Consider the following 6,345-nt stretch of genomic DNA (forward strand, 5'->3'; position numbering starts at 1 on the left):
ATGGAGAAAAATTTTGGAAGCGTCAACAAAAGAAAAATAATACTATGTATTTTTAAAATGAATGTTACCTTTGAACTCATTTGTTAATTTATCTTAAAAGAACCATCAGACAAACCCTTGTGGCAGAATCATCTATCCCATGACGAACTGGAAACAACCTACATGTTCATTAGTAGGACTTGGTTAAATTGTGATATACAAAGGTATATTATGAAGTCCATAAAAGTAATAATACATGTATTTATTGGTATCACCAAAATGTTAGCAATGGCTATCACTGAGTGATAGGTTGCAGGATGATTGTCACTTTAAAAAGTACTGTCACAACACTTTGTGTTGTCTTGAGCGTGAAGAAAGGAGAATGAATTGCTTTTATAATGGGAGTGAGGGGAGGAAACAAGCTGTTTTCAAATTAGGGCCTCTTCCCGCAAAGCTTAAGTATTCCATCTGGCAAAATTTGTGAGGAGAATAAACAAAATTCTTATCATGCCAACCAGGCAAGCTTCTTTCCTCGCACCAAGCAGAGCAGGAAGACACACCCCTGACCCTACGCTCGCCCCTCAGGTTTGGGTCCTTCATCCTCAGCCCCGGCCCTCTCGGGGTCCCCGCGCAACCTCCCCGGGCCCGACTGCGCCAACGGGCTCAGCGGGGCCAGAAAATCGTGTTCCTCGGGGCCCGGCCCGGCCCGGCCCCGGCGGGAAGGTGAGCTCAGCCGACCGGCAGCCGCGGGGCGGCGTGAGGGCTGCGTCCCTAGGCAGTCCCCGCGGACCCCGGGACCCACAGGCCGAGGTCCCTTCGCGGACTCCTCGGCGGGTTTCCGGGAGCGGGTCCCGGGGCCAGCTCGACCTCCCCCGTCCCGGTTGCCTAAGGGAGCGCCCCCGGCCCCTCATGTCCCGTATCCTCGGGGTCCCTGCCGCGCCCCCAGTCCCAGGCACGAGCCGCGAGGCCTCTCCGGGCTTCCGTCCACCCGGCCAGCTCCCCCTGAGCCCGGCGTCCTCCACAGCGGACAGGCAAGGGGCGGGAGCCGACGGCCCTGAGCCCTGAGGCCCCGAGCGGGAGCGACGCCCCGCGAGCTGATCCAGTCGCCAGCCCCGGCAGCGGCCCACCGCCCACCCGCCCCACGGTGGGTGAGCCCGCCCGCCCGCCAGCGCCAGGCAGCGCCTGCTCGTGCCCGCTCCTCACCTGCGACGCGCCCCGGCCCCCTGCGAACCGCCCGGACCGGCTGTGTACACCGGAAGTGACGTCGCCGGGCTGGCCCCGCCCCCGCCCCAGGCGTACGCCGGGTGGCTGAGGACCCAGCGGCGGGGAGTCGACCCCCCCCACCCCCGCAACGCCCTGCGCGGGCCGGGGACGCGGGCGGCCCTGCACCTCCGTCCCGACCTCCAAGTGGGAGAGCCAGGGTGGGTTCGAGGACCGGCGGCCAGAGCCCCCAGAGCCATCCAGTTTCTCTACTGTGACTTGGCCTCCGGGCGGGAGGGGTCAGCTGCGTCCACACAGATTTACTGTTAAAATTAATTACTGAGAAATTGAGCGCGTATTAGCTAGCTGCCTGGTCTTGGCAGGCGCTGTAGGAACCGGATAGTGCCCTCTCCCTCATACGTTTATTCTCCAGCGATGGAAATATAATAATTGTTATAAATGCGCTTGATGATACAGTGCCAACTGAGACAAGTGCTAGGAGGGGAAAGTTGATGAGGGAGGGAGGGAGTCCCCTGACCTAGTGAAGGAGAGTGACCAGAGGATTCTTCCCTCAGGACAAGAGCAGGAAGGAGTTAAGATCCTAAGGTGGGGAGGGTTGAAGAAGCAGGGAGAAAAGGATATTATGCAAAAGCAATGGCAGGTGTTTTCAGTAGCTTTGTGTTCAAGAAACTAAGGTGATGAGAAAGTTTTACTTGAGGGCAAGGGGTGATTTGGCCATACTTGTGGGTTTAAAGGGATGACTTGGGCCATATTGTGGAGAAGGACTAGAGAGGAGAGGCAAGAGTGGACATAGATTTGCATGCCCATGTTAATAGCAACGTTATTCATGAAAGTCAAAAAGGTGGAAGCAACCCAGTGTCCGTCAATGCATGAACTGGATAAACAAAATGAGGTATATCCATTCAATGGACTGTTATTTAGCCTTAAAAAGGAAGGCAATTCTGACACATGCTACAAAAGGATAAACTGAAGACATTATGCTAAGTGAAAGAATCCAATCACAAAAGGACAAATATTCTATAATTCCACTTAAATGAGGTACCTAGAATAGTCAAGTTCATAGAGACAGAGAGTAAAATGGTAGTTGTCAGGGACTGGGAGGAGGGGAGCATTCGAGCATTCAGAGTTTGTATTTAATGGGTACAGAGAGGGACTTCCCTAAATGATCCAGTCAGGGTTGACTCCATGCTTCCAATGCAGGGGATGTGGGTTCATTCCCTAGTTGGATAACAAGATCCCACATGCTGCATGGTGCAGCCAATAAATAAATAAATAGATACAGAATTGTGGGTTGGGAAGATGAGAAAGTTCTGCAGATGGATGTGGTGGTGATTGCACAACAGTGTAAATGTACTTAATGCCGCAGAGCGGTCACTTAAATGTGATTAAAATGATGCATTTTATGTATATTTTACCAAGCTAGTTGGATGGATGTGGAGATCAATTAGGAGTCTATTTCCTTTTTTTTTTTTTTTTTGCAAAAGTTGATCCTCGTTTAGACCAGGACCTGCACATTTTTTTTGTTCTTGAAAACATTTGAATATTGTGCAGCTTTATGTTACTTACAACTTATATATATGTAATACACTACTAATAAACTGCTTATGTTATTAAACATACATTAAACATTTTGAAAGATAAGTCTTAAGTTCTAGTATTTTCTTCCTTTACTCCAATAGATTGCCTTCTTACATTAGTGGGTGTGTGGCTCTTACTTTGAAAGTCATTCACATACTATGGGAGTGCCAACAGGGAATAAAGTCATTGGTGACCTAGACATGGAGGATCAGAAAGAGGAGGGAATCCTAAATCTCTCCTGGGTCCCTGGGATGAGCCACTGGAGTGGTGACACTCAGTGCATTGGGAAGTGAGGCAGAGAGGAAGAAGGTCATGAGTGCCCTTGTGAACATGGTATCATGTGAAAGAGGACACACCAAGTAGGCGGTTGAGGTGGAACTCGAGCTTAGGTGAGAGCTGGAGATGTCACTGGGGCTTAGGGGGCTAATGAAGCTGAAGGTGAGTGTAGATTGAGAAAATACATTTATTTATTTATGGCTGCGCTGGGTCTTCATTGCTGCATGTAGCTTTCTCTAGTTGTGGTAAGCTGGGGCTACTCTCTAGTTGTGATGCATGGGCTTCTCATTGTGGTGGCTTCTCTTGCAAAGCACAGGTTGTGGGGTGCGTGGGCTTTAGTAGTTGTGAAACACAGGCTTACTTGCCCCATGGCATGTGGAATCTTCCCGGACCAGGGATTGAACCTGTATCCCTTTCATTGGCAGGTGGATTCTTTACCACTGGACCACCAAGGATGTCCATGGTTTGTTTTTTAAGGTGGGGAAACTTAAGCATATTTCAGTGTCAGAGAGAAAAGTCTGGTTGACAGAAAGAGGCTGAGTATACAGGAGAAAGATGATGTGATTCATCTTGTGAGGTTATGAAAAGGCTGGAGGGGTCCTAAAATGCTTAGCCATGGGTTTATCTCAGCCTGCAGTAAAGAGTGAGGGGAGCCTAGGGACAGAGGTGTGAGGAGAGTGAAAAATGTCTGAAAGCCGAAAGGAAATATGTGGTAGAATTTCTAACTTGTATACTGAGGGTCTATTTCAGATGGACAGAGCCTTCTTTTCTATCTAAGTGACTTGTCCCAGCAGTTTTCAGGTAAAAGTGAAGAAGACGAACAAGGATTCACCTGGGGCTTTAATAACAGAGAGAGGAGCCAGTGTTACTGACATAATGGGCTGTGGAACTCAAGCTACAGGAGAGGGGATGTGATGTGGAAGAGGACAGTGAAGCTGGAGGAAGTGTCCCTGGGTGCTGGTGTCACCACACCTATGTAGGCTGGAAAAGGAATCAGAGATGATGGTGCCTGCAGTGGAAGCAAGGGATCTTAACAACTGGACCACTGGGGAAGTTCTAGTGGTGCCTGGCTTCTGAGTGAACCAAATGTGGCTCCTGCAGTCTCAGGATAAGCCCATTTCTTGTTTGAACGTTCTCCTAGCTCCCATTTTTCTCCTAACTTCTATTACAGACCCCCAAAGCTTCCAGTGGCCATGCCTCGAAGCACCTGGTAAACACTGGATGGGGCTTTAAAGGGACTCCCCGGGTAGGCTCTGATCCACACACCCAACCACTGTTTCTCACTTCACTCAGGGTCCCAGAGTGATGTCCTGGAAACCACTCATGCCTGGCAGCGTCTGGGCCTTTCTCTAGACTTCAGTCCTGGGCCAGGAGTTTCCAGAGACCCATTCAGCCATGCCTGCACTTCTTATTGGGATGTAGTATGGACACTACCAATCTTGGGGATCCTTTGGTGGCCTCTGTGGTGCTCTGAGCACCCGGCTGTCTTGGATCTCCCAGGCTTACCTGAAGACATTTTGTATTGTGGATATATCAAGTCTGCTTTGTGAGCACACCTATCTATCACACGCACCTCCTAGAGGGTATGATACTTATTTTCATTCCTCCAATACACATAGATATAGAGAGAAAGGGAAAAAACACCCATAGACCCACCACACAGGTCTGAGACATTTATCCCTTCATTGTTGTTATTGTTCAGTTACTATGTCCCACTTTTTGCGACCTCGTGGACTGCAGCATGCCAGGCTCCTCTGTCCTTCACTGTCTCCTGGAGCTTGCTCAAATTCATGTCCATTGAGTCGGTAATGCTATAGTATCTAACCATCTCATCCTCTGCCACCCCTTCTCGTTTTGCCTTCAATCTTTCCCAGCATCAAGGTTTTTTCCAGTGAGTCGGCTTTCACATCAGGTGGCCAAAGTACTGGAGCTTCAGCTTCAGCATCCATCCTTCCAGTGAACATTCAGGATCAATTTCCTTTAGGATTGACAGGTTTGATCTCCTTGCTATCCAAGGGACTCTCAAGAGTCACTTCATGTCACCTCTTTATTCCAAGCTCCCTTGCAGCAGAGTGCCAAGAAAAGAGGATGGAGCCTACAAGTCTAGAGGTGGAGGCTGGACCCTCCTGGAGCCCCCACATCCTCGGGGACCAAAGCTGTGATCCTCCAGCTCTGCAGAGAGGTCTGTGGTTAGAGCCTCAGCATGCACAAGGGGATGGGTGCCTCAAAGACCACCAAACACCTGAGTTTGCCACTCAGGAAGTCAAAAAGGCCCAGGCCAGGAAACAAGACCTCTCCCTGAATCCACTTGCCCTCCTGTGTGTTGATTTATAGGCAGAGTTGGAGCCAGACCCCGTGGAAGAGATGAGAGCTTCAGAGGTTGTTCTCTGGGAGGAATGAGAAGAACAGGATGTCAGGAGCCCCTAAAGTGACTGAAGAGCCCTGTGTCAGTGAGATGGGCCAGAGATGCACCTTGGCCTTGACCTGAGATGCCTTCTCTTGTTGAGAAAAGCAAAGCTGATTTGCTCAGTCTAGCTTTCATGAGGATTCCACATTCCTAACATCAGAAGAGCTGCAGAAGAGGAGCATCCCACAGAGAGGGGCTCAGAGGGATTAGAGAACTGATTTTCTTAGGCAGGCAAAGTTATTACTGTTGGTTTGTGTGCTCTTTATGCAGTCGAAGCCAGGGCCTCCAGGCTGAGCTCTTACATGTTGGTTTTAGTGGGCATGTCTTAAAGAAGATCCTGCAGGGAAGGAGCTTTCATAGCCAAGTGTTCTTGGTGGCAGTGGTTGGATAGGGGAGGTGGGCAGGGGCTGTGGGGTTGAGTTTGGAGAGTAAATTTCCTCCTTCACCTTGTTGGTCTCCCTTGGGCAAAATGTGAAAGTTGCAAGATGGGCTATGAGCCCCAGGAATGGTATTGACATTCCAGAATCCACAGGATTTGGGAGCCAGTCTGGAGAGGGTTGGCCAGACGTTCTGGGCACAGAGAAACTGGCTGACTGCTGGGTATGGAGAGAGAGGCTGGGGAGAGGCCAGCCCCAGTCTACTGAATGGTGTCGACCAGGCAGGAAAGGGGGTGAGGGCTTCATGGGTCATGTGCCAAAAGGGAAACTTCTCCCCCAGTCTCCAGATCGTCTCCCTGAGGAAGTCGCTACACACCCTTCCCTTTCCCCTGTAATCATTTGAACATCCTGCTGTTCTTTCTCCATTCCCCTCCACCCCACTGGCTGGAAATGACTGGGCTGTGGCCAAGAGGCCCTTGCCAGGTTGAGCCAACTTGTCTCACCCCC

The 6,345-nt window shown here is 50.3% G+C and overlaps 1 protein-coding gene across 5 annotated transcripts in view; it reads right to left on the reverse strand.

Moving 5' to 3' along the window:
• Window positions 1-1,230, reverse strand: part of GARRE1 (granule associated Rac and RHOG effector 1) — an 83,633-nt gene extending 82,403 nt beyond the window's left edge. For all 5 annotated transcript variants that reach the window (XM_081517170.1, XM_081517174.1, XM_081517171.1 and 2 more), the window contains exon 1: window positions 1,183-1,230. The gene's annotated coding sequence lies outside the window, so the exon portion shown is untranslated. The remainder of the gene's footprint in view (window positions 1-1,182) is intronic.
• Between the last annotated feature and the right edge of the window lie 5,115 nt (window positions 1,231-6,345).

Source organism: Giraffa tippelskirchi, chromosome 7, assembly GCF_054371585.1.
Source record: "Giraffa tippelskirchi isolate mGirTip1 chromosome 7, T2T-mGirTip1v1.2.pri, whole genome shotgun sequence".
Classification (NCBI taxonomy): domain Eukaryota; kingdom Metazoa; phylum Chordata; class Mammalia; order Artiodactyla; family Giraffidae; genus Giraffa; species Giraffa tippelskirchi.